This window comes from Nyctibius grandis, chromosome Z (assembly GCF_013368605.1).
Source record: "Nyctibius grandis isolate bNycGra1 chromosome Z, bNycGra1.pri, whole genome shotgun sequence".
Classification (NCBI taxonomy): domain Eukaryota; kingdom Metazoa; phylum Chordata; class Aves; order Nyctibiiformes; family Nyctibiidae; genus Nyctibius; species Nyctibius grandis.
In genome coordinates this window covers 16,549,656-16,563,707 of record NC_090695.1, presented here as the reverse complement: position 1 = coordinate 16,563,707, position 14,052 = coordinate 16,549,656, and positions in this window count along the sequence as shown.

Sequence of the window (14,052 nt, the reverse complement as noted above, 5' to 3'; positions counted from 1 at the left end):
AACAAAAATTGAGGAAGCCAGTCTAGCAGTTGTGTACATCTTTGTCACTTCCTACTCAACTGCCCACACCCCAGGTCATGTCACATGGGAGTATCCACATGACTCTGCACATCCTCTATCTAGATATCACTGTATGCGCCAAGTGATAAAACACTATTTTTGGTGTGTTTGAGTAGCCAAACAAAGAGTTTGGCAGAAAGATGGCAGTTCTGTGAGACAGCCTGAGATGGTAGGGCCTGAGAGTCAGGCTGGTGAGGAAGGAATGTCAGGACAAATAGCATCTTCAAGCTGACTGAATTCCTTAGACTGTAAACCTAACCCAGAGCCTGCAGCTTCGCTCTTTACCCGGGTGCAATATTCAAGTTGTTACTGATGTTTGCAAAAGGGCCACAACCTATTTGTCTCTTCAAAACCTCTCATTTCCCTGTATTTGCCTTCACTAATGTGTGGTAAATGTGGCATGGTAAAAGCACATAGAGCCTGTAAAACATACTTCCTTTTCAGCCTGCACATTTGTACTCTATGGAGGATTTAGGCCTTATCACCCACTCACTGGAGTCACACGTGAATGCACAGCAGAGATTTGTCATTCAGTTAACCATTAACTGAAAGCCCTTATGAACCTGGACACCAAAATTTGTGGTTTTTACAGCTTAGTCGTCATCCACCTTGAAAGAAGCAAGGGGGACCTATAAATCACTCCAATTAATCACCCCCTCCCCCTAAAAAATGTAGTCAAAGCACTCCAGAAATAAAACCATATGGCACAATCATGTCAGATCTGTTTATATAAGCTGTTCCTAGAAACAGCAGTAGTGTAATACCAGATTTCCATATACTGAATCAATATTTGAGCGTTTGAGACCAGATGTTTTATAAGATGCCATTAAGTGAGCAGAACACATTAGCGGGTTCAAAACAGGCTGTGGAGGGTTCCTCAGTCCCTGTGCCTCCACTTGCATTCCTCAGTCTCACAGCACCAACATGCACTCTCCAAGCCCTTTTGATTGGATTCACCAGCCCCAAACAGATTGTGACTATCGTGCCTTGTTTTTTCTCAAGGAGTTTTATACATTTAGGACCAGCAATAACAAGCTAATGAACTGATTGTTTATTTGAATAACAGCTCCTGGTAGATGTGCTCGTCGGGTTACACAGGCTTTCTGAGGTCTCATTTTTGCATTGCATTGTTTCTAGGTTGCGATGCGATGACGTTAGCTGCAGATTAATGAACACCTGCATGGTTAGTTACATTTGTCTGTCATTCGGCTTAAGACAGAAAAGCATAAGCTGTGCTGGCTGACTTTACACACAGTTTGTGCAATCGTAGATGTGGGCTTTAAAATACAAGGTATAAAGTTTTACTGCATTCTTATCAGTATGGGGTTTAGCTTGTTTGGCAAGAAAATGCCAGATGTGGAGGCACAATTATATATAAATTATTCTGTGTGTTTTAATTCCATTGTGTCATATTGTATATGCATTTGCATTATTCAGCATTTTAAGCCACTATGTGAAAAACAGAATGCTTTACAGTCTACTGAGAATTTTATGTCTTCCTAAAATATGGTGCTTTGTATGAATAAAATCCAAGTTACCTATATCTATCCTTTTCCTGTGCAGCAGGCTGGATTCATTCAGAGAGACCAAATGTTAACTCTTTCAATATTTTTCTCAGAGAGAAGCAAACTTAATGTCTACCAGGAGCTCTTCAAAGTTCTCAGGCTGCTGAGATGGTTGATGACGTAAGTATACCTTTCTGCTTTGGTATTTCTCACTCTCCATTGCCTACTCTCAAGTCAGCTGTAGCCTACTACTTGAAGAAGAATATTGGAGCCTCTTGCTATGCAGGTAGATTTGTTGCTTCCAATCTCTTTGATGATATACTGTGAAAATGCTCTGTTTATTAATCATATTAATTAATATATAATAATAATAATTATTAGCCTATAATTAATTTAAGCAAATTTTCACCATGTTTATGACAACTTTCCTATGTGAACAGAGATTTCTGTGGAAGACAGTTAATTCTAGTGGTCAGAATATGGATTTGAACGGACAGTAACTCAAATTTTCCTTTGTTTCCTTTTTGATAATCATTTGAAGAGTGGATGCAAAGACTGAAAATGAAAATTACCTGTTATGCCTGGAAAAGTGTGGTCAGATGTCTCTTTAGGCTTTATATATCAAGAAAATACTCCTTGCCTTCAACATTAGCTGGAGACTGAGGTTAAATCTGACTTTCTGTGTTGTGTAGTAACCAGTTTAAAGTTTGCCAGACCACTCTAATACCTCAGTGCCATCTTTCTGAGACCTGATTGCTGCATAGCATTCTTCCCCATAACACCAGTGCAAACCTAATTCCACCTTTGGAAAATTCTGCAAGAAAATAACTGTCATAGGGTCTTCTGGTGATGCACGCAATGGTCTGCAGTTGCCAGCCATCACTCTGGGCGCAACAAAGTTAACACCAGTAAGAGCTTTTTATTAAATCAGAATAAGACCTAGTACATGTGGGATCCAACAACATACGTTTTTACAAAGTAATTTCCTAGAGTTGAACTGCAATCAGTGTCTCTTTGTCATTTCTTTTCTTTGTGAAGAAAACATTATCTATCCATCACTACACCTTCAAATGAGAGACTGAATAGTATTTCGGTTATAGCCACCTGGCACTATTTAGTCAGATGCTTTTCCTGCAGATTTATGATGATAATCAAATAGTTTTGTTATTTTGTGAGATATCGGAAACCACTTGTGAAATCACTTAATGTTTCTTTCCTTTATATGTCTTTTAGGAGTGATATTGCAGCACTGAATGAAAATAAAACTTAATGCTCAATGGTTCATATGGCACTCAGATGTCACGACATTAATACTGTACAAGTATCAGAATAAAACAAAATGTGAGAACTGACAAAGTTGCTTTTTTCAAAAGGTGAAAGTATACAAGGAATGTGTCTATTCACCTTGTTTTTAACAGAACTTAAACTTTAAACTTTATTTCAATAAATATTTCAGGTTTTGGGAAAAATAACTTCTTCATGAAAATATAATGTAATTTCAATTCAGTTTCTCCCACCTTCCTGCTTGCAAAACCCAGACAATCATATTTCCATTTCAGGCATGTCTTGTTATACAGTTCTCAGTAAAGAAACCATGTTTTGTGTGTTTTATCACATTCCACTGCAGACTCTTGATGGAAATTTTGCTGGGATAGAAACTAGACACCAACAATATTGTAAGGAATTGATAGGTATCCAAGCATCATTAGAAATGAGACTATCTTTTGGCTCTGTATCAGGTATATAGCAGCACGATTACTGTGGCTATTAAGAGGAAATGTATTCTCTGATCAGCCAATGCAGAACAGGCAACAGATTGAACAACTATTTCATTTGTTGGCATTTTACAATACTCTAATTAATCTGAAATTAAATATTCAAATTTCTTTCAAAAATGAAATATAAGGCATTTAATTTCTAGTCAGTTGAATTTTTAGGCAATTTTAATGTGTTTCATTTATTCTCCCATTCTCTTCTGTAACCAAAAATTGAGAATGATGCACCAAGCCTCCTCTTGTTAAAAGTAAGGCAGTCGCTCATAGGGGTTCTACAACCACACTCTGTCTTGGAACGCGTGATCCAGAATGAACCTATGTTTTAATAAAGAAAAACGATGTAAGGAACTTGGACCAGACCCTAATTAAGGGATCACTTCCAAAATGGAAGAGTACAGGTAAGTTTTGTTCACAATAAAATACTTCAGCATGGTGATTAAAAGTCACTTTCGGTTCTAAACTGACAAACTGCTTTTTACATGAAGTTTTGTGAACTGGTAGTCCCAATTATCTTGCAAAGCAATGTCTAAAGGTCAGAATTAGTCATGGGATAGAAACTCAAAAAAAATATTGTAAATTTAGTATATTTTAAATTCTAGCACCTTCATGACTTAAAAAGCACATTTCACCAAGGCAACAAACAGGGATTTTCAATTGAGAAATCTAGTTTTACGTGGGCACTGAAAAAAGATCACTGTCTTTCTTAGTAAACTTCTCCCAGTTTACTAATGATGCATTTTGATAAGATCTTATTAGAAGTCGAGACTGCTGTTAATATGATATTTTGTGAGACTGAGTAACGTAAATGTTGACGTTTAACTTGGAACCATTGAGTAATACCCTGGCTGGTCATTTCAACATTTTTGCCTACATTGAATTCATTCTTTCATGTACACACAGATATGCATGTGAGTGTTTGCCTGTACATGTAAAACATCTTGATTTCAAACATACTTTCTGCTTAGACATATTCATAAGGCTAAAAAGGTAAAAATGCATGTGTTCATTTGCAGGAAGCTTTTGTGCTTTAATGATGCATTTTTGTATCATGTAGCAATTTAAACATGACTGTTACGTATCATTAACAATAATCTGCAGCATTGTTTTGACCAAAATTTCACAGAATGAGTATTATTGAATCATGAGTTCAATTAGATATGAATAGAATAAATCATATTTGCTGCGCTTAACTAAATAAAGAAATAAAAAATGAGTACTTAAGAAAAGTCCAAAATACTTTTAGGGCGATTCCACTAAAGCATGAGAGTGGGAAAGCGAGATTTTGAAAAGATATCTAACAAAATCCCACAAATATTTTAGTTCTCTGTAAAAGTAATCACATTTTAACTTAAACCTAGTTAATAATGCTCTGGCTATGAATACAGGGCGCTTTCTGTCAATAGAAAATACTGGTTCAAAACATCAGCCTGATTAAAAAAATAAAAGCAAATCCGCTTTAAAAGTGAAAAGACTGACTTGCCAGCAGAAGAACACAAAAAGCAATTAAACTTCTAAGTGTGCCTGCCCTCATATCCAAATTAATTTCCTATACATATTGTGATTGCACTCAGGAGTCAACAAATCCAAAGTCTGCTGAGTTTTTAGTGATAATAGTTGGTCTTTCATTTCTTCACTGTCAATATAATCTACTTAGTAGGGGAGAGGTAGAAAAGCGGTTTCCTGACCGCTCTTATTAGCATTTAATACATCTACAGAATTTTATTTTCTCTTCTTGCCAGAAAATGTCTTATATCCAGTCTATCATAACTTCACCTTATTAAGCTCTGAATGAGCCATATTTTAATAAAAATGTCTTGTAAGCAACTTCTGTACCTGTCTATTCTCCTCATGTTGGTGGCAAAATTTCCTGGAAGTGATCCAGTCATTTCTTCCCTTTATTACTAGTTTACTATTAGAAGCCAATATAACATTGGAGCATACTGAAAGATGTTTCCAGATCCCTGACATATCTGACTTATGAATGGGAATGCATGAAGGTGCCTTCCCATTCATTTTTCTTGAGATTAATCCGGTCATGAACAAAAGTTTTCAAATTTATGAGTTTAGCTGTTGAACTTCATTTCATGGTCATAGAACAGTTAAGTTTGGAAGGGATCTTAAGATGTCATTCCTTCAGTCTATGTTCACCTAAGTTGCATGTGCTTAATTGGAAAAAAAAATAGGTTACAGCCTATTTCAGAATTCACCTTTTGCCCTACTGGCTTTTACTGGCTCCAGTAAAAGCTTCAGTTCAGAAGAGAACTAAAAAGAGAATTTAAAAGGTGTAATTAAGCTGCTGATAATTACTGTAAAATGTTTATTGAACAAGAAACCTCATCTCTGGCCAACAATATATTCTGGCTGTTCAGGCGAACAGGGTCATCTAAAAATATAAGAATATTTTACCTTCATCTGTGGATTTGAAATGGACATCTTTTGTACCAGTATTTTCTTTTTTATATTTTCAAGAAACATATAGACAAAATAAATACACTGACTGGAAGAATGAACCACAGGTATATAGTAGGGTTTGATTACTCACTTGGTGATTCACTGCTTGTTGATTACTATCAACTTTCCCTTCTAAAACTACAACCAGCAAAAGAGTAGTGTTTTTTGTTTGCTTTAAAATGCAATTGTAAGATAGTAAGACATTTTCTTTACCTCTGACATCACAATTTTTATGTTGTTCCTCTCTCTTTCATAATAATAGGAAAAGGTAATTAGTTCTTGTAGATGTACTTGACAATAGGGGAAAGGAAAAAAAAAACAAATCAACAGTGAAAGCAGAAGGGAAGAATCCATGAGATAACTCTCCAAAAGATTTAAGCAGTTCAAGCCCCAATTTGCAGGAGCTCTGCAGAATCCCTTGGCTAAAATACCTAGGTAGATACTTTCCACAAGAAAGAACAAGACTTCTTAAGAACACAGCTACTAAAACATGAAGGATGCTCAGGATCTTGACAGTAGGCAGTCTTGGAGAGGTGTGTTTTGAAAGAGACTTACCTCAAAATTAAACCTCTAACTGTGTAGCAGAGTTTTAATTTCACAGCCACAAATGCTAATGAACATCTTGACCTATAGACTGACTCTATTGGGGAAGAAACCAAGAGTGAGATCACCCATTTTGTATTCAACAGACTCTAGGCTGGACCATACATTTTTGTTCGTTGGCTGTTATTTTTTTTTTTTGCACGTTATGGCATGCTTGGAGACTCCTCTTGCCTGGCCTGGAACAAAAAAGACTTTTTTTTGTGAATGCTGCTGCCTCCCAGGCACCTCCTTCATACAGAATGTGCTACAAAATTCTATATTCTGCATCAGTTGAGGCTGACACATCTGTCCAGGATGATTTAGGAATATCTGATTCTACCATTTGGCTAAGGAGAGATATAGATGAATTTCTGGAGTCTTTTCCAACCTTATATTGGCATAAGTGTATTGCATGAAGTCTCTGCAACTGCAATATAAAACAGTGCTTCTTAGCCATATGCTTGATAAATTACACCTCAAGTATAAAGCATGTGTATTATTTTGCCAAGAAAATAAATTTTCTCTATTGTGAGATGGCAGTGAATTTAAATCAGTTGTAAAACCCTACATTAGTAAGAAAAAATGTCTCGAAACCGCTTCTACATCTAACAGTATTATTATGCTCTCTTTATTCCTCTGTCCTATTCTTATGATAATCCATATTTTTAGGAAAATAGGCAATTATTGACACATCCTCATCTGTAGAAAGATCTGTTTTGGAGTGCCAGAACGTCATAGTGGAAAATTCCATTTCAGAATTCAGAAGGATTTTTTTTAATATTATTTTATAGCTTTTTATAGTTTTATATTTTGGGTATGTCAAGTCACATTAGAGATCTATGATGTGCAGGCTGTCTTAATATACTGCAAAGACAGGATACTTTGAGGTAGGAAACACATTTCTGTCAATTTGAAACAACAACCACTCTGCTGCTAAAAATAATTTCATATTTTTATCAGTCTGGCCTGTACTACTGTGGCTTTAGAGAGGTTCTTGAGACTATTACAATGCCTTATTATAATTGCATACTAACTGTAAGCATGCTTCAGCATCCAAAATAATTGTCATTGTTTGAGATAGGAAGCTGTTCAGATGACTTTGGAAAGAAAATGCAGACATATATGGTCTTTTGGTGATAATATGTTCCTCAGTGAAGAGCGCCTTAGAGAAGAATATTGAGTGATACGTATCAGGTTGTGGTGCAGTTAATTTAGGGACTGAGCCAAAATTTTGTTTTATAGATTTATTTCTTCTAATGTGTATTATTATTAAGTGTATTCTGATGTTTACTCCTTTTAAGGCAATAACCACCCTGCAACTTTTACTTACTTATACATTCCTGAGAATTTAAATATTTACTTTGAGAGTTCTAGGAATAAACTATATTACGAAGTGTTTTGAGAATATTGAAATGAAAAACTTCAGACTACTTCACACTATAAAAAAACCTTAGAATTCACTTTGCACCTAAATTCATTTTAAAAAACACCCAAAACTTAGAAATCCTGTAAATCAAAATTGCAAACTTTTAAGGGGTAAAACAATACATTGTATTTGTCAAGAGAGAAGCCAAAAAATTTGATCTTATATTTGTCAGTTGTGTGACTGTTCAAAGCTGTAAGGTTTAGAGAGACAATAACTCTTATGTTAAATCGCACCTTTTTAGGTTTTTAAAATGTCTTCCATCCTATATCCTTTATAGAAACATAACTGGCCTTCACTCAATATGTCCTGTTTGAAGTTCACTTTGAAATTATTGACCACACACATGAATTCAGAAAGAAAAGGTAGTGCAGAAAGCTAAAGTGTATGGTCTCTTCCAGTAATAGCTGATGCTTTATTAAAGTTAAGAATCTTTGTACTGTTTTGTCTTAAAGTTGGTTCAATGCAGAAGAGAAAAAATGCTTGTATTTCAGAACTTTAATCTTCTCTACACTGTTTGCAGCTTGATATACATAGTGCATGCGATCTTCAGTCAAACAGTCAGAGATCAAATCTTCATACTAAGAAATCCTTCGAATTTCTCCATGTCTTGCTTCTTTAGAGGAACTCTTCTTTTTTTTTAAAATCAAGTTTGTCTTGTACTTTAATCCTTAATTAAGAATGACTTTTATTAAGAATGAGCAACATCCTTTTGTGTCCATGCTTTTTTATGCCAACTCGTAACTGAAGATTAAGGTAAGGAAGTGTGCACATTTGTGCCAGTATAGCTAGTATGTATTTTTTAAACTCAGTTCTATTTGACATCTGTGTTAAACAAAGTTTATTTCTTTTGATGTAAAGAAAAGAATTTTCTGTAAAAGTAACATTCAGAAAAAGATTTGTTTTTTTCCTGAACTCCTTTCATATACTGCATAATCCCGCTTCATCCTCAGATGAGAATTCATTGTCTTTCATTTTTGTCTTCAGGATAATGAACTAAAAGGAAACATATAACACTGAAAAGATACTGATACTGAATCTTATACCATAACATCATTGTTTCCATAGTGTTCTGGCCCAACAGACTGAACAAAAGAAAGCTTGCTGACTCTTAGCTCAGGTACATGTAATTTTGCTTCACAACTGGTAGAAAAATTCCCTGACTTGTTCCGGTTCTCTCCTGAATATTAATTATGATCACTGTTGGAAACAGATTACTGGTATTAATGAATCCTTTATCTAACCGAGGATGGATGTTCTTCTCTCTAAAGGTCCTGCTCAGCCCAGGACCTGCAGTGAGTGGAAGCTGCGGAAAACCAATGTCTGAACCTCTTCTCTTTCCCCCTCCAAACTATGACATTGACCAAAATAGTGAATATATCCATAATTCTAATTTCCTGTGATACTAAAAAGTTCAAAGGAATAAAAATGAAAGTTGGATTTAACACGTGCAACAATGTTTTCTCTGTACCAGCCTGATTGAAGTTTTACAGAAATACTCAGTTTGAGACACGTGGATGACGTGGAAGATCTTATTGCTAACAATATAAAATTGAGTAGCTGTAATAATAAATCTTCTGACAGTGTCCATTGTAAAAATGAGATGCTTCACCAAAATTCAAAGAAGTTAGAAATCCCAAAAGCAGATTTTTATTTCACCAAGTGCTACGTAATTGTCTCTTTAGCCCTACTTCATCTAAATCTGAGCAATGTTTTTATATTTACATCTCATTTAAGAGCTCTTTTACTTATTAAATCTGTATTAGCATGTACACGTGTCCTGTAAAAAACCTTTTTTTTCCCAATATCTGCTATCATTCATATGAAAATGCTGCATAATTTTTTTCCTCTTTTTCCCCAATCAAAAAATACTGTCATCTGTTGTAAAAAAAAACTAGTGCAGGTAGTGAGGGAAAGCACAGATAACCCTATTTTTCTCCTCTAAAATAACACCGACTACTCAACAGTGAGTGCTCCTAAGCAACAGGCAATAGGTAGTAAGATTTATTTCATTCTTCAAAACATAAACTGAGATTCCAAAACTTGTTTATGAATTGGAACCAGAAGATTTTAAAAATATTTTTAAATTATTTTATCTGAAACCCATCATTGTTTCATGTCGGAAAGATACTTTCCTGGTATCAAATCTTTTCTCAAAAGTTCAGCTTAGCTATAAGAAATGATATTAGGTTAGTTCACACTTCTGAGTTATTTATCTGCAAATTTTAACCTTGTATAGTAATGCACATGACAGTCCAACAAATAAGTCAGAATCAGGGGCACAATATTCTCCCTTCACAAGAACAAGAATCCAGAGTTCAGTTAGCTTTATTCAAGTCAAAACAATAGTAATTAATCAAGGTTATAACACTGATTTTTCTTAATTGCTGAAATCCCTAATTTTGCAGAAAAGCAGTATATGTTTTCAGCATCTCGTGGTGCTTACAGAAAGACGAGGCAAACCACTGCAGACATCCTGGGTAAAGCGGATCTGAATGGAATTGTAACTATATATACATATAGATATTGATATCTGTATAACTCAAAGTGCATGAACAACTTTAATTTATGGGGTTTTTCCCCCTAAAAATAAGACAAAAATCTAGTGAAACACACTGAGGTAGGGTAACAAATGGATCAGATAAATTAATATTAACCTGGAAGTTCTGTAATCTTGACAGGAAAACTGCATAAAAAATGTTATTGGCTATTTATTTGCACAAAACCATTCTTAGCAATTAGTAGAATTCTTTAATATCGGTCTTCTAGAATTCTTCAGAAATGAGAATATAGATTGCTACTTGGAGCAGGTCAGTTACTCGTGGATGCCAAGTAATCTCTGATGTATTTCACAGAGGCCCGGGACAACTCAGAGCTGACATTTACTTGTAAAGCTGCCAAAGTCAGTGCTCTTCTGCCAAAAGTGTCTCTGTAAATGTTTACTATATATTAAAGCAACCTGGAGCTGATCAACAGACTAAGACTGAGATAGGAAACAGTGAGTTACAGGTGTTATTTTTCTATTTTCTCTCAGTAAGCATATTGAACTATGTTTAGACTGTTTTCTTCCTCCTTCACCATTTTTACTTCCCACGTTATTGCTTTGTCTAGAAGGCTGGATATTGAACAAGTGAATAAGAGCAAGATTTAGCTGTACTTGTCAAAGAAGACATGGCTTGTTTTATATATAGTCAGTTGAAGGTTAGTGAAACAAAATTATTCTGGAGACCTAGATATTGCAATGATCAGCAATATGGAAATGGATATACAAATAATTAGACAGCATTATGCATAATTCACGAACATAGACTACATTTACATTAGAGGAGGCTTCAGTACCATGAGGATACATATGATCAGGAAATGTAAAAAGACAAATAGATACTTTGATAAATGACTAATCCCGCCCTCTTCTGCTGGTACCCACTGTGAACATGGTATTATTTCTGTGATAGAGCTTTTTGTGTTCTGGAATTTACTCCCTTGCTCTGGTGAAACGTGTTAACCTTGAGGAATTGCTTCAAAGCCAAAATTTATGTCCTCAGACTGCTGAGATTGACAATCAAATCACAGAACACCTGCTATGAAAGAACTAAACACTACAGAAGAGAAACCTCCCCAGTGGTTCCTTTTGCAAGACTTACCTCCTCCATACATCCTTATGTGTCCTACATTGGCTTCATCTAGCCTCAGGAGTAGTTCTTTGGATCAAACATAAATTAGTTGAATTCTATGATTAAAACTAGGCTTCATCTAGACTAGACTGTGCAAGTCAAACCACCCTAATATATTCCTTCCCTGCCATGCACATGGGTCCTTTTCCCACAAAAACCAGGACAAAAAAAGGGAGAGAGATACAGACCAGACCATAGATGCAGCTGAAAGTACTTTTAGTCCCTCATATTTTTAAACTTATTTTAATAAGTTTAATAAACATATTTTTAGACTAAAAGAAGGTAGATTCAGACTATATATAAGGAAGAATTTTTTTACAATGAGGGTGGTGAAACACTGGCACAGGTTGCCCAGAGAGGTGGCAGATGCCCCATCCCTGGAAACATTCAACATCAGGCTGAATGGGGCTCTGAGCAACCTGATCTAGTTGAAGATATCCCTGCTCATTGCAGGGGGGTTGGACTAGATGACCTTTAAAGGTCCCTTCCAACCCAAACTATTCTATGATTCCATGATTCTACATAGCCTAGACATACGAAATCAAGAGAAATAATAGAAATTAACTTTACTGTTAACCAGTAATCTATTTCCTATCTTCTCTTTTCATCTGAAGAAATGGGAAGGCACAGAAGCAAAATATGTACTCCTACACCATCATGTCATACAGGGACATACCGCAGGAATTAATACTAATGAGTATGGAGGAGATAACACCTCAATTTTTGCACTTTAGCCAGTGAGCCTGTGCCCACCAGACAGCTCTTCAGACAAAAGCAGTTGATAAGAATGAAGCGCAGGATGCTAGCCAATTGCTACTATGTAAATTATAAGCATTTTCTTGCTACTTTCAGAGCAAAATATAATATTTTTAAATGAAATTTTTTAAAAGGTACAAAGAAGTAGGAAAATAGAACAAACTCTATGAAAGGATTTTCCATTTGCTTCTTCAGCTGACCAACAGACATCAGCCACGTGGAAGAAGGAAACCACATGGGTTGTATCACTAAATAGAAACGTAACAGCAAAAAGTAACAGCAGCATTTAGACACTGCAGATTTCCCAGTCCACTGATTTTGATGCTGATAGAGACAGACTTCCTTTGAAAGTGCAATGATCTGTATACATTTGGATCAATGTCTTGGGACAGTCTAATATTATTTCACTTTAGGGTAACAACTAGTCTTTGCATTTGTTTCTTTGTAGAATACTTGTGCATAGAAGAACTGTCAAACAAATTAATATATGGGATGCTAATGAACTGTGACTGAGACTGCATGCATGTCTGTGTGTCACAAGGTGTGTCTACAAATATCCATGGGAGGAAGATTTCATTTTTGTCCCTGGTCAACCAAGCCAATCTTCAAAAGGTGCTGCAAGGATATATGCCTGCCTTCAGAAACACTAGTATTGATGCTGTGCTGTGCCTTTCAGATTTGAAACTTGCAACTAACTGGTCATGCATGAATTTTACTTCCTGACTTATAAGTGTGTATATATAAATTATGTGTAAGCTAAAATATGAGCCTAGCTGTGCAGGGCTATTCCTTATATCTGGTAGAGGAAGCACCTAGCAGTGATTAAAATACATTCTAGGCAAAGATATTTTTCTCCAGAAAGTGTTGCCAAAACACTTATATGCATGTAGAGAAATGCACATACTAAATCATGGCTTTGCAGTTGCTATTTCATGTTTAAACTTTGGTCATAGGAATTACACATGCAGAAGGTATCTTATGGCTTCAGCAGGTATAAAACAGAGTTTCAGTTGTGGTTCTGCACCACTTTGCATCAGCTGATCTGGCTTTATTCTTAGCTCCACCATGTGACAGGTACAGTCATGATAACTGTAACATTTGTGACTCACTTATGAGACTTTCCCTGCTAACCTTGGAAGAAAAATGTGTAGTATCAGAGTTAACCAAAAGAATGAAAAGTTTATGGCTTTCTAGTACACTTAAAGAAAAGGATTTAATCTACACAAACTAATGTGGTACGGAAATAGAAATGTCACCTTTTCTAGTTTCCTTAAAGCACGGTGCTGGTAACCTGATACTACAATATGAGCTGAACAATTTTTTCAGCAGGTAAGTTAATCAATGCGTATCTTTATGGTAATCAACTCTATGGCTTTGCACCAAGTCTAATATTCATTTTTTTTGGAGGAAATGAAATTCATGCAGCTCAAGCTTTGTTTATGTTCTTATGTTTTCCAGTGAAGATACTTAATTTCTCACAGCAAAGTGCAATCCCTAGATGACATTTAGCTATATTTCATTTTTAAAAAAGGAAGAAAATATATGAAAATGGAAATAAGTGCTTCATTTTCTTTTGAAATATCCCCTCATCTTGATACATTTATTCTTAACTGTTTTGGTCTAGTGAGCAAGTTAAAAACAGGTGTTTCCACAATTCTGATACAAAGTCTAGACCCACATGTAAATGTATACACATTTTTAAAAAACTGTGATGAGGCTTCTGAGCCAAAAATACTATAAAACTGTTCTAATATCTTAAAAATTTAAATATTTAGCATTACTGAGGAAAACAATTTTTTGTCATTTCAAAAACAGTGACCTCTTAT